This window comes from Panthera uncia, chromosome A2 (genome assembly GCF_023721935.1).
Source record: "Panthera uncia isolate 11264 chromosome A2, Puncia_PCG_1.0, whole genome shotgun sequence".
NCBI lineage: Eukaryota > Metazoa > Chordata > Mammalia > Carnivora > Felidae > Panthera > Panthera uncia.
The window spans coordinates 14,824,482-14,833,736 of NC_064816.1; the positions used below are offsets into that span (position 1 = coordinate 14,824,482).

Consider the following 9,255-nt stretch of genomic DNA (forward strand, 5'->3'; position numbering starts at 1 on the left):
ACCCTGACTCTATGATTTTTTCCTCTCCGTTGTGGATGTCCTCGAATGTCGCATGGGGAATCAGGCACAGGGCCCTCTGCCGGGTCGCTGAGGTCCTTGATCGTGATATGTCACCACCTCAGGTTCTCTCCCTAGCTCCCATCTGCGGGTCTGCTGTATGCCAAGGTGCTGCCCTCTGCGGCTCGGGCATTTTTCTGCTTCCTGCTGGGAACCGCAGTCCGTGCTCTATGGCTCTACCCGGCGGCTCCCTCCACACTATTGACAGCCTGACTGGGGACCAGGAACACGAGCCAGGACTGCTCAGCCCTCCCCATCTTTTTATCTTGCCTACCCTCTTGACTTGCCCGATCCTACTCTTACCCAGGGGCCACAGTAGCTCTTGCTGGAATAAGTCCGATCCAGCTGGAAGGATGAGAAAACGGCCACGTAGGTTGGCTAACTGCTGACCCATGACCACCACGCTGGTCACTACGGGAGGCTCATGGAGCCCACAGCCCAGCCTGCGGACGGGTGACCAGCGATCACACGGCCAGTGATTCACGTGGGAACCGAAAGCACCCCTTGCTGGGGTGACTTCTCTAAAGTGGACACATGAATCAGCAGCAGGGACACTGGGAGGCAAGGCTGACCCTGAGTCGTAGTCCGGGACCTTCCGCGCTCAGCCCCAGCACCGCAAACCTTCTTCACCACAGCCCAGCAGAATCACAGCATCGCAGGTCATGGTAGTCTCATTTGTGGTAGGGGCTGGCGTCCAGAAGGCGTGTGTGAAGTGTGTGTGTGCGTGTGTGTGCGTGCGTGCGTGTGTGTGTGTGTGTGTGTGTCCGCCCGGGTGAGAAGACGTCCCCGTCGCTGGCTTGTTTCTCATCATGGGGGCCCTGTGTGAGGGGGAACAGTGGGTCCCAGCCAGTCTCCCTCGCCTGGATTCCCAGTCGAGTTGCCTTGCGGGTCTAGGCTCTGAGCCCGGCCGGGCCCGCTCAGTCAGCTTGCTGTGTCATGCCCACAACCTCATCTCTCCCTTCTCTGGGGCCAAAGTGGGGACTAGCTGAATCATGAGGCCTGTCACAGATCAGCAGGTCACACGGTGAGGGCTCTCTTCCCTGTTCCGCCGCAGCCCTAGCTGTGCATCTCTGGGCCAGTCACTGTCCGTCTCTGAGGCTCTGTGTCTCAGAGGATGTTTCTCTTCATTAACTATCACTTAAAAAAAAAAAAAAACCTCCTTCAAAACGTAGTGTCTTAGGCACTGATCATCTCACGTTGTTTCTGAGGCTCAGGAATTTGGGAGCAACTCGGCTGGGGAGTCTGGGCTCCTGACCTTTCATGGCAGGAGGGCCAGATGTCCACTGGGGCTCTCGTCATCTGAAGGCTTGACTGGGCCTGGGGGACCTGCTTTCCAGACGGCTCTTTCACGCGGCTGCTGGCAGGAGCCCTTGGTTTCTTGCCACTTGAGTTTTGAGTGGGAGAGCTGTCTCCGCCCAGAGTGAGCAAATCGGAGACAGAAGGACAGAAGCCACCCTATCTTGGATGTTCTGGCCTCTGAAGTCAAGCCCTGTCACCTCTGCACTGTCCTATTTGTTACCCAAGGCAACCCTGTTCGAGGATGTGAACGTCAGAAGGTGCGGACCCCCCCGGGGGTCACCTTGAAGGCCGGCTGCTGCAATAACAGTTGTATCTGCCCTGCCCATCTCGCGGGGCCATCGTCGTGAGGTTTTGTTTGCACACCCGCTGCAAGGAAAACTAATAACCAGAGGATGCATCTACTAAGAGTCAAGGCAGAGGCTGCTAAAAACAGCTGTAAAAGGGGGCGGGACCCTGAGGCCATCAGAGGAGGCTCCGCGAGGAGCACGAGGGGGACCCGGCTGGGAAACTGGGTAGCTCAGAGGACTCCAGCCCCCCTTGTTGTCCCGTATGAGGGCGCAACGTGGAGACAATCGGGACTGAGCGGCAATGTACCCAATGCATATGGGCGCTCACCACAGGGAGGCTTTGCTTATCCACTCGTGTTCTCTCCACAGAAAACAGGTGGGTCACAGTCTCAGGAAGTCCAGGAGGGAGGCTGATTTGTGCCTTAGCCCTTAGCTGTAACATTCAGCTGAGTTAGTACGCTTTTCACCAACTACAGCGGGCCGCATAAATGTGAAGGTCCATTGTCATTCCCTCCGGGCAAGACCCTGCCAGATCGTTCCTCAAAGCATCTCTCCACCCAATTTCTTAAACAGCCACAACGAGAAATTAGATGTCTTCAGGGTTTTGCCACGATTGGAAACCACTGCTCAAAGTTGACCCTAAATCTTTCCCGGCTCGTTGACACCCACTTTTCCGCGTGGATATTCTGGTTACTCCTGCTGTATAATAAATTGCTTCAAAACACAGGGGTGTAGAACAGCAACCATTTTATTTTGCTCATGGTTTGGGGGGGCGGGGGTTAGGAATTCCGAAAAGGCTCCGCTGGACTCTTCACCTGTGGGATCTCTCATGAGGCTCACGGTATGATGTCACCTGAGGCCTCAGTCATCTGAAGATCTGCGGGGGCTGGATGGCCGACATGGCACATGCACACAGAGCCGGCAGGTGAGGCTGGCTGCGGTCTGGAAGTTCAGCCGGGTGGTCCGCGTGAATGCCTATACAGAGCCCCTCCAGCATGGCGGGCTCAGCCTAGTGGGGTTTCTTCTATGGTGCTAGATTCTTCGGCAGCTAGAGAGAACTGGAATCTGCATAGCCTTTTGGGAAGGCCGTCAGGGTAATTTCTCCCACGGTTCAGTAGTTACACGCTCCCATGGTCCCCTGGGATAGCAAGCGAGTTATCAGGTCAGCACAGACTTAAGGGGATGAGAATTAGACTCCACTTCCCGATGGCAGAGTGGCCATGGGCCTGTGGGGTGGGACGAGTCGCTGTGGCCATCTTTAGAAAGTGTAACCTTCCACAAAGGATGACAATCGTTTCCCATACTCGGAGGCTTTGTAGAGCGTAATCCACGAACGACCCATTTCATGGAGTCAAAGACTATTTAGAGCTGAGTAGAGTCTTAAAGATTCTCTAGTTCAATCACTTTATCTTCAGATGAAAAACATTGGGGACCGAAGAGCTGAAGTGGCTCGCCCCGGATGCAGCAGCTGAGCAGAGGGGCAACAGCCCTGGGAATCCCAGTCTCCTATCCACCTGTGCTCCATCCTGCCCTTGGCAAACTCTGGTTGTGGCTGGTATCGTTCCTCGTCCTTCTTCCTAAGGGGAGGAGGGTTTTGCTCAGGGAATCTATCCTGCCCACAAAGCTTATGAGCCTCAAAGGGAGCTCACCCTGTGGTGTTGTGCCGTTCACACCCAAGGTCAGCATGGCAGGAGCCATTTTGCTACCAGCCTGCAAATGAAGCCACCATCCCGAGAAAGGCAGAGTCTAGAAGCAGAGTCTAGAAAGTCGCTGGAAAGTGAACTGCTGCTGCTGTTGCTGGATGAGGTCAGCCGCAAGCCTGCTGTATTAATCTTTCCATTTTGTGAGTCAACAATCTCCTTATTGTTGAAGCCACTTACAGTTCAGTTCCTGGTGACTTGCAGCTGAATGCATCCGAGGTAAAACCCTTCCGTTGGGGGGATTAGTCCCGACCTTAGAAGGGGCAGGTAAGGAGATGTAGCTCAACACTCTGGGCTTAAGCTTCAGTTATGGCCAGTGTATGTGGCCCTGAACTTGGTTCAGACGGTCTCTGATAACTGGGATTTTCTCTCACTCTCTGAACCCAGTCTCTACCTGGAAGTGACTCAGTCCCTCCAGAACCCACTCTTGAGCCTCTGTCATTTTCAGTTCCTGCTCAGGGCTGGGGTCCTCTGGTCTTCCAAAATGTCACCCCAGTGGCTACGGTGCTATAACCCACAGTTGTCCAAGGTGCCCTCCTACCTGTCACCCATCTTCCTGGATTTTGGAGGATCACCACTGTTGGGACCTCTGTGCTGAATGCTGAGTTCTGCCCCCAATGGCACATGACTGACTGGACCCCAGTATCGGATGCTCACCCGGTTTAGGACTGTTGTTGTACCGTGCACAGTCTAGACACCCAGTCCTACCCTCCTGGACTGGACTTCCTCCCTGCACCTGCAGCAGATAAAGCCTGCCCCTCTCACAATTCCCTTTGTGCCTTCATGAGGCAGTCTCCTCGTAGATCTTCCTGGCAGACGCTCTTGAGGGGGAAATGCTTCTTTTGGGCCGTACAACATCTCATATTTGCGCCTGCAAATCTTTCACAGTGCACGAGGCTCATGTTTTATCATACTGTCTTTTTCCCTTCTGGTTGGGGAGTCAGGTCACATGGGGGAATTTTGAAAGCAAAACAACAAAATCCATTTATATCAGTTCTCACTAAGATATGTTTTGTTTGAGGTCTCTGTTTACATCCTTTGTGGCCCCAGATGATCCCCTTGCACTTGAAAGTATTGCCTGCTTGCTAAAAAGAAGTCTATTTTCAGGGCAGAACTCATTCTGAGACTTGCTTTTATGGTAACCTCGGAGCAAGGTTACAGGGGAGGAGGGGACTTTCAACTCCTTTAAATAATGACCGCTGTTGGTATTAACCAAAGGAACCGCATGGTTACCCATGACTTAACTGGCTTAGGTCAGTTCTAACGCTGGAAGTAGGAGATACACATGCATTTATGAGCAGTGGGGAACTTGCTAAGGATTTCTGCCAGGTGGAGGAGGGACCGGGGAAACCACCTCACATGTATGTGTCCAGCAAGTCCCTGGAAATCTTCCTCTGGGCTACCGTGGCATGTCCCCTCCTCTTCCCTGCCCTTTTGCCCACAGCACCCAGCCCCACTCCGCCTTCTTCCTCTTTCACGTTCTGGAAAAACTCCTTCCCTCTGCAGAAAAATTGAGCTGCCAGTTTGAGTAGTGAACTTCTCGAGGCAACTTTCACGCCAGCTTCGTAGTCTTTGCAATGACCTTGAGAGTGCTGATCAGTGAAAACAGAGGGTGATGATTCAATGTTCTTGATAAAGACGAAGGTGTCATGAGTTCTAATCTCTCTGAATTTCCTGGTAGTGGTTCCGGCGTGTCAACTATGGATGGAAGGCTGGCAGGCTTGGTTTCCAGGCTCTGAGGCCGCCTCCTTTCTGCAGGTGACACAGGTGGCATCACCCCCGTGTCCCCTTCTGCCAGGTCTCTCAGGAGGCTGCAGTCCAGACTCTGAGGCTTGAATCCGTGGAGCCTCTTATGAGCTCTGGTTCCAACTGGGTTCCAGTTCTGGCTGCAGGGTCTTTGCCTCGTCCCTTGGGACTTCTCTCTCCCTCATGAAGCTTGTTCATCCCCCAGTCTCAGTGTGAATGGGCCCTGCCTTTCACCCAACACCCTTTCCCATGTCTTTGGGGGTTGGATTCCTGTCCCAGCCTCCAGCCCAGCTGGGACCCTGAGACTTGATGGATACCAGATATTTCTGATCAAACCTGAGGGGCCCCTGAGCTCGCAAGGGCACCTCCCACCTCCCGTTTTTTTGTTGTTTATTTTATTTTTTTTGAAAGAGAGAGACAGAGACAGAGACAGAGACAGAGAGAGGGAGGGAGGAGATCCCAAGCAGGCTCCCCGCTGTCGGCATGGAGCCCCACGCAGGGCTCAAACTCACGAACCGTGAGATCCTGACCTGAGCCAAAATCAAGAGTCGGACCTTAAGCCAACTGAACCACCCAGGCGCACCCCCGCCTCCCAGTTTGGTCATGTACAACCACGGCGTTCCTTTGGTTAATATGAGCAGCTGCCATTGGTTACAAGAGTAACTCCCGTTCTCACCCAACTACATGTTGGGTGACTCCCGCTACATGTCTCTGACCGAATTCCTCCCCCACACACTGCCTATCGAGTGGGCACCTATCAGTCACACCGTCTCCTGCGGGCTTGATGAAGTCTAAACTCTCCGTTGCTCAGGGCGCTCCCCCAACATGGCGCACCATAGAAGGTCTCACCTGAAGCCGATGTGACAGTACTCTCGCAGCGGGATTGGAGACCCAGCTGGTGAGACTCGGGTTGGCCCCCATCCTCCGGAATCAGCCGCTGGACATGCAGGCGGTGGGTGGTCAACACTCCTAAGTGGGAGGGAGGAAAGACTCCGTAGATTCTAACACCCCGCCCACGTGTTCGTGGGGTTTCTCGGTGCTTCACCAACGAGGACCCATCCCTCCATTCATGACGCCAGCTAACGCCACCTCTGGTATCCATCAGAGAGACAGCGGAAGCACTGTGGGAGCCCCTCTGGGCTATGGCCTTCTGATTAAACTCTAATTACCACCCCCTGGAGTTGCCCTCCTGGGGGCAACTGGCCTCCCTGAGAGTGTAGATGAAGCGGTACAGACTCACATTCGGATCGCTCTTTTGGCGCTTAAGCATTTTAAAGTAAATTGCACCCCACCATTTATCTCAGCACCGGGGCACCCCGCCTCTATCCTAATAGTAACAAACAGCATTTCTGGTTTACAAGATGCCATCGCACAGCTTTCCACCCCTTGCAGAGTAAGCGCCCTGAATAATCTCCAGCCTGTCCACCAAGGAGTCTCCCGCCAGCGAGGGCTCCGCACAGCCCCACGGCATCCGCTTCCGCTTCCGGGTCGCTTTGCAGCAGGCATGTGTCGCGCGAGGTGCCTACATACGATGGCGCTCTGGAGGCTTCCTCCCCACGCCAGCTTTCCTGGCGGCCACGTGACCGCACGAGCATGTGATCTGCCCAGGCCAATCATTGTGGCCGCCTCCTTTCGGCCAAAGTGGCTGGCCAGGGAAGTGCACGTGGCCTGGCAAAGCCAAGCAGGAGGCCTCCTGGTTCTCTCAGCCCAGAGCTGGGAGGGGAGGCTGGGATTCTGGCTGTTTCACCGCTGTTTGCTCTGGTGACCTCGGCCTGGCGGGGACAGCTCCATCGCGAGCATGAATCTGACGGTCGGGGCGAATCAGAGGCCTGGGTCACGACGGCCTGAACGTGGCCTCCCCACCAAATTCACGTGTTGAAGTCCTGATCCCCAAGGGGACGGTATTAGGAGGTAAGGAGGTTTGGATGACGTCCTGAGGGTGAGGCCCCCCAGGACGGGATGAGTGCCCTTCGGGGCCTGCCCTTCTCTGCGCCCACGAGCGCTCAGGCAGAGCAGAGCCCATGGGAGGGCGGGCGAGGAGGCGGCCGCCTGCAAGCCCGGAGGCAGACCCTCCTCGAGAGTGAGTGTGCAGGTGCCTTGGCCTTGGGCTTGCCCACCTGCAGGGCACAAATGCCCGCTGTCCAGACCACCCCGTCTGTGGGGTTTTGTGCATGGAGAGAGGAAGTCCTCACGACCGTTGAATCTCTAAATCCAGTCCTCCCTGGGTCCAGCTGTACCTCTGTGCGCGTGCGGTTTGGCTGTGCAGCCCACAGATTCCCTTTTTCGCTCACGCTGGTTTAAACTGAAGTTTCTAGTGAATTTTTCCACCATCAGCAGCCAGTAGCTGCTTGACAGCTGCTTTCACTCCTCCCGGGAGCCCCGTGCTGCTGGCCTTCCGGCGCTTGTCGCTCCGGACCAGTCCCCCACCCTGTCCTCCTGAGGCGGCTCCGCATGTCCCCATCCTAACCTGAGGGCCACCTGGGTCGAAACAGAGACCCCAGCACTGCAGCGCAGTTGGCTCGTGGCCGGCACGTCCGGTAGACGTCCGTTCTTGGGGTTAGCAAGGGGTGCTCGCCTCTGGGCTTGCCCGCGGCTAATTCACACACACTGTAGATCCGGGAAGTCCCGATTAGGGATTTTGCTTTCGTGTTTTCAAAAGTTATGTGTCCAGGCGAGGTATCACACTGTCATCCTCTTCAGGCACCATTTCTGCCTCCTGGGAACGACGTCCTCCCCCAGGACCTGAGGCTCATCCTGTCCCCTCAGCGCCGGCCTACTCTCCTTTCCTATGTGTCCCCAGGCCCCAGCGTGTGCAGCGTGGCTCAGTCAACTGTGATCTCCAAGGGAGGCCTCATACTGTGGACGCTCAGCGAGGCCCACGTGTCCAGTGCCCCGTGCCCATGCGAACACCCCGGCCTCACGTCACGGGTGACTCACCCCGAGCTGTGGGCTTGGCGGGCAGGGCCCTCTCGATCTCTGGCTGCACTTTCCACGCGGAGGAAGCCAGATAGCATCACGTGTTGGTGGTTTGTTTCCATCTCGCTGATCGAGAGCCTAAAAGCAAGAGATTCTGCTGTATCTTCCCTTCTTTTATCGATCGGGGCCAGGGGTCCCAGGGCAGCGGGTGAAGGGTGTAGACTTTAGTTTGCTCATCTGTACACCGGACCCACTAGTCAAACATTGCTTTGCACCTCACCTCCAACGGGACTGAGTACCCTGGACGTGCAGAGGAGAGACTCCTGAGAGCGTCAGGGCCCTTGAGAGAAGGGGGTTTCCTGAGACGGCAGTGATGTCTGGCGTGACAGGCACTTTGGGGCCCACGTGGGCTCTTGACTTCTCTCGTGGCCTCACGGCTGCGATCTTTCCACATGTCGCCCTCCCTCTCCTCTCACTCCCGGGGAGAAAATCATCTGTGGTCCCTCCAGCCCCGCGTTCCAGAGGGAGCCAGTCTGCCCGGCAGAACCTGGAGACGTCCCCTACTCTTCATTATCTCTCGGGGGACACAATCCTGGGTTTCTCGCCCGACACCTCCCTGCCTAGACTAGGGCCAACATGTCCCAGCCTTCCTTGCACCTGCGGGTGGCCACGTGACCGCGTTCGGGCCAGTGATTCATACAAGTACAAGTTCTCCGTGTGGCTTCCAGGCTGTGCTTTTAAAAGGAAGAGGCGCGTCATCCGGGTCCTTTGCCCTTTCCCGCCTGGCAGAAGGTGGAAACGCTGTGAGCCCCCCAGCACAGTGCAGGTGGGGACGGGGCCACAGTGGGCAGAGCGACAAGATAGAAAGAGCCTGGGCCCCTGACACCTTTGCGGACTGGAGCGGCCACGCCAGCTTAGACCTACATTTATTTCAGCCATGTCGTTGGGATTTGGTTTCGGCAGCTGAGCCACGGTTACATTTAGAAAAGCGGTATCGCCTTCAAGCCGGAGTTCCCAGATGGCCAGCGGGATGGAACACCATCAGGTTGGACATCCCAAAATGCCGACCCAGTGGCGCTGGCAGCTGGGGACGTCAGCCACAGGAGTTGGTGGCATCGTTAATAAGAGGCCACGCGTGTGCCTCTTTCTGTCCTGTGACTCCACGTCGGATCCCCTGGTGAGAGACTCTGATTGGCATAGCAAATGCTCTCACCTTGGTTTGGTCGGTTCCCCTTGCATCAGGTCGCGTC

At 55.9% G+C, this 9,255-nt stretch overlaps 1 long non-coding RNA gene across 1 annotated transcript; it reads right to left on the reverse strand.

Moving 5' to 3' along the window:
- Positions 1-2,373: 2,373 nt before the first annotated feature.
- Positions 2,374-6,747, reverse strand: LOC125929284 (uncharacterized). Its single transcript, XR_007459833.1, has 2 exons — positions 5,939-6,747; positions 2,374-3,220 (listed from the first exon to the last, which is right to left on the reverse strand). It is a non-coding gene; the product is annotated as an uncharacterized LOC125929284 (long non-coding RNA).
- Positions 6,748-9,255: the final 2,508 nt, after the last annotated feature.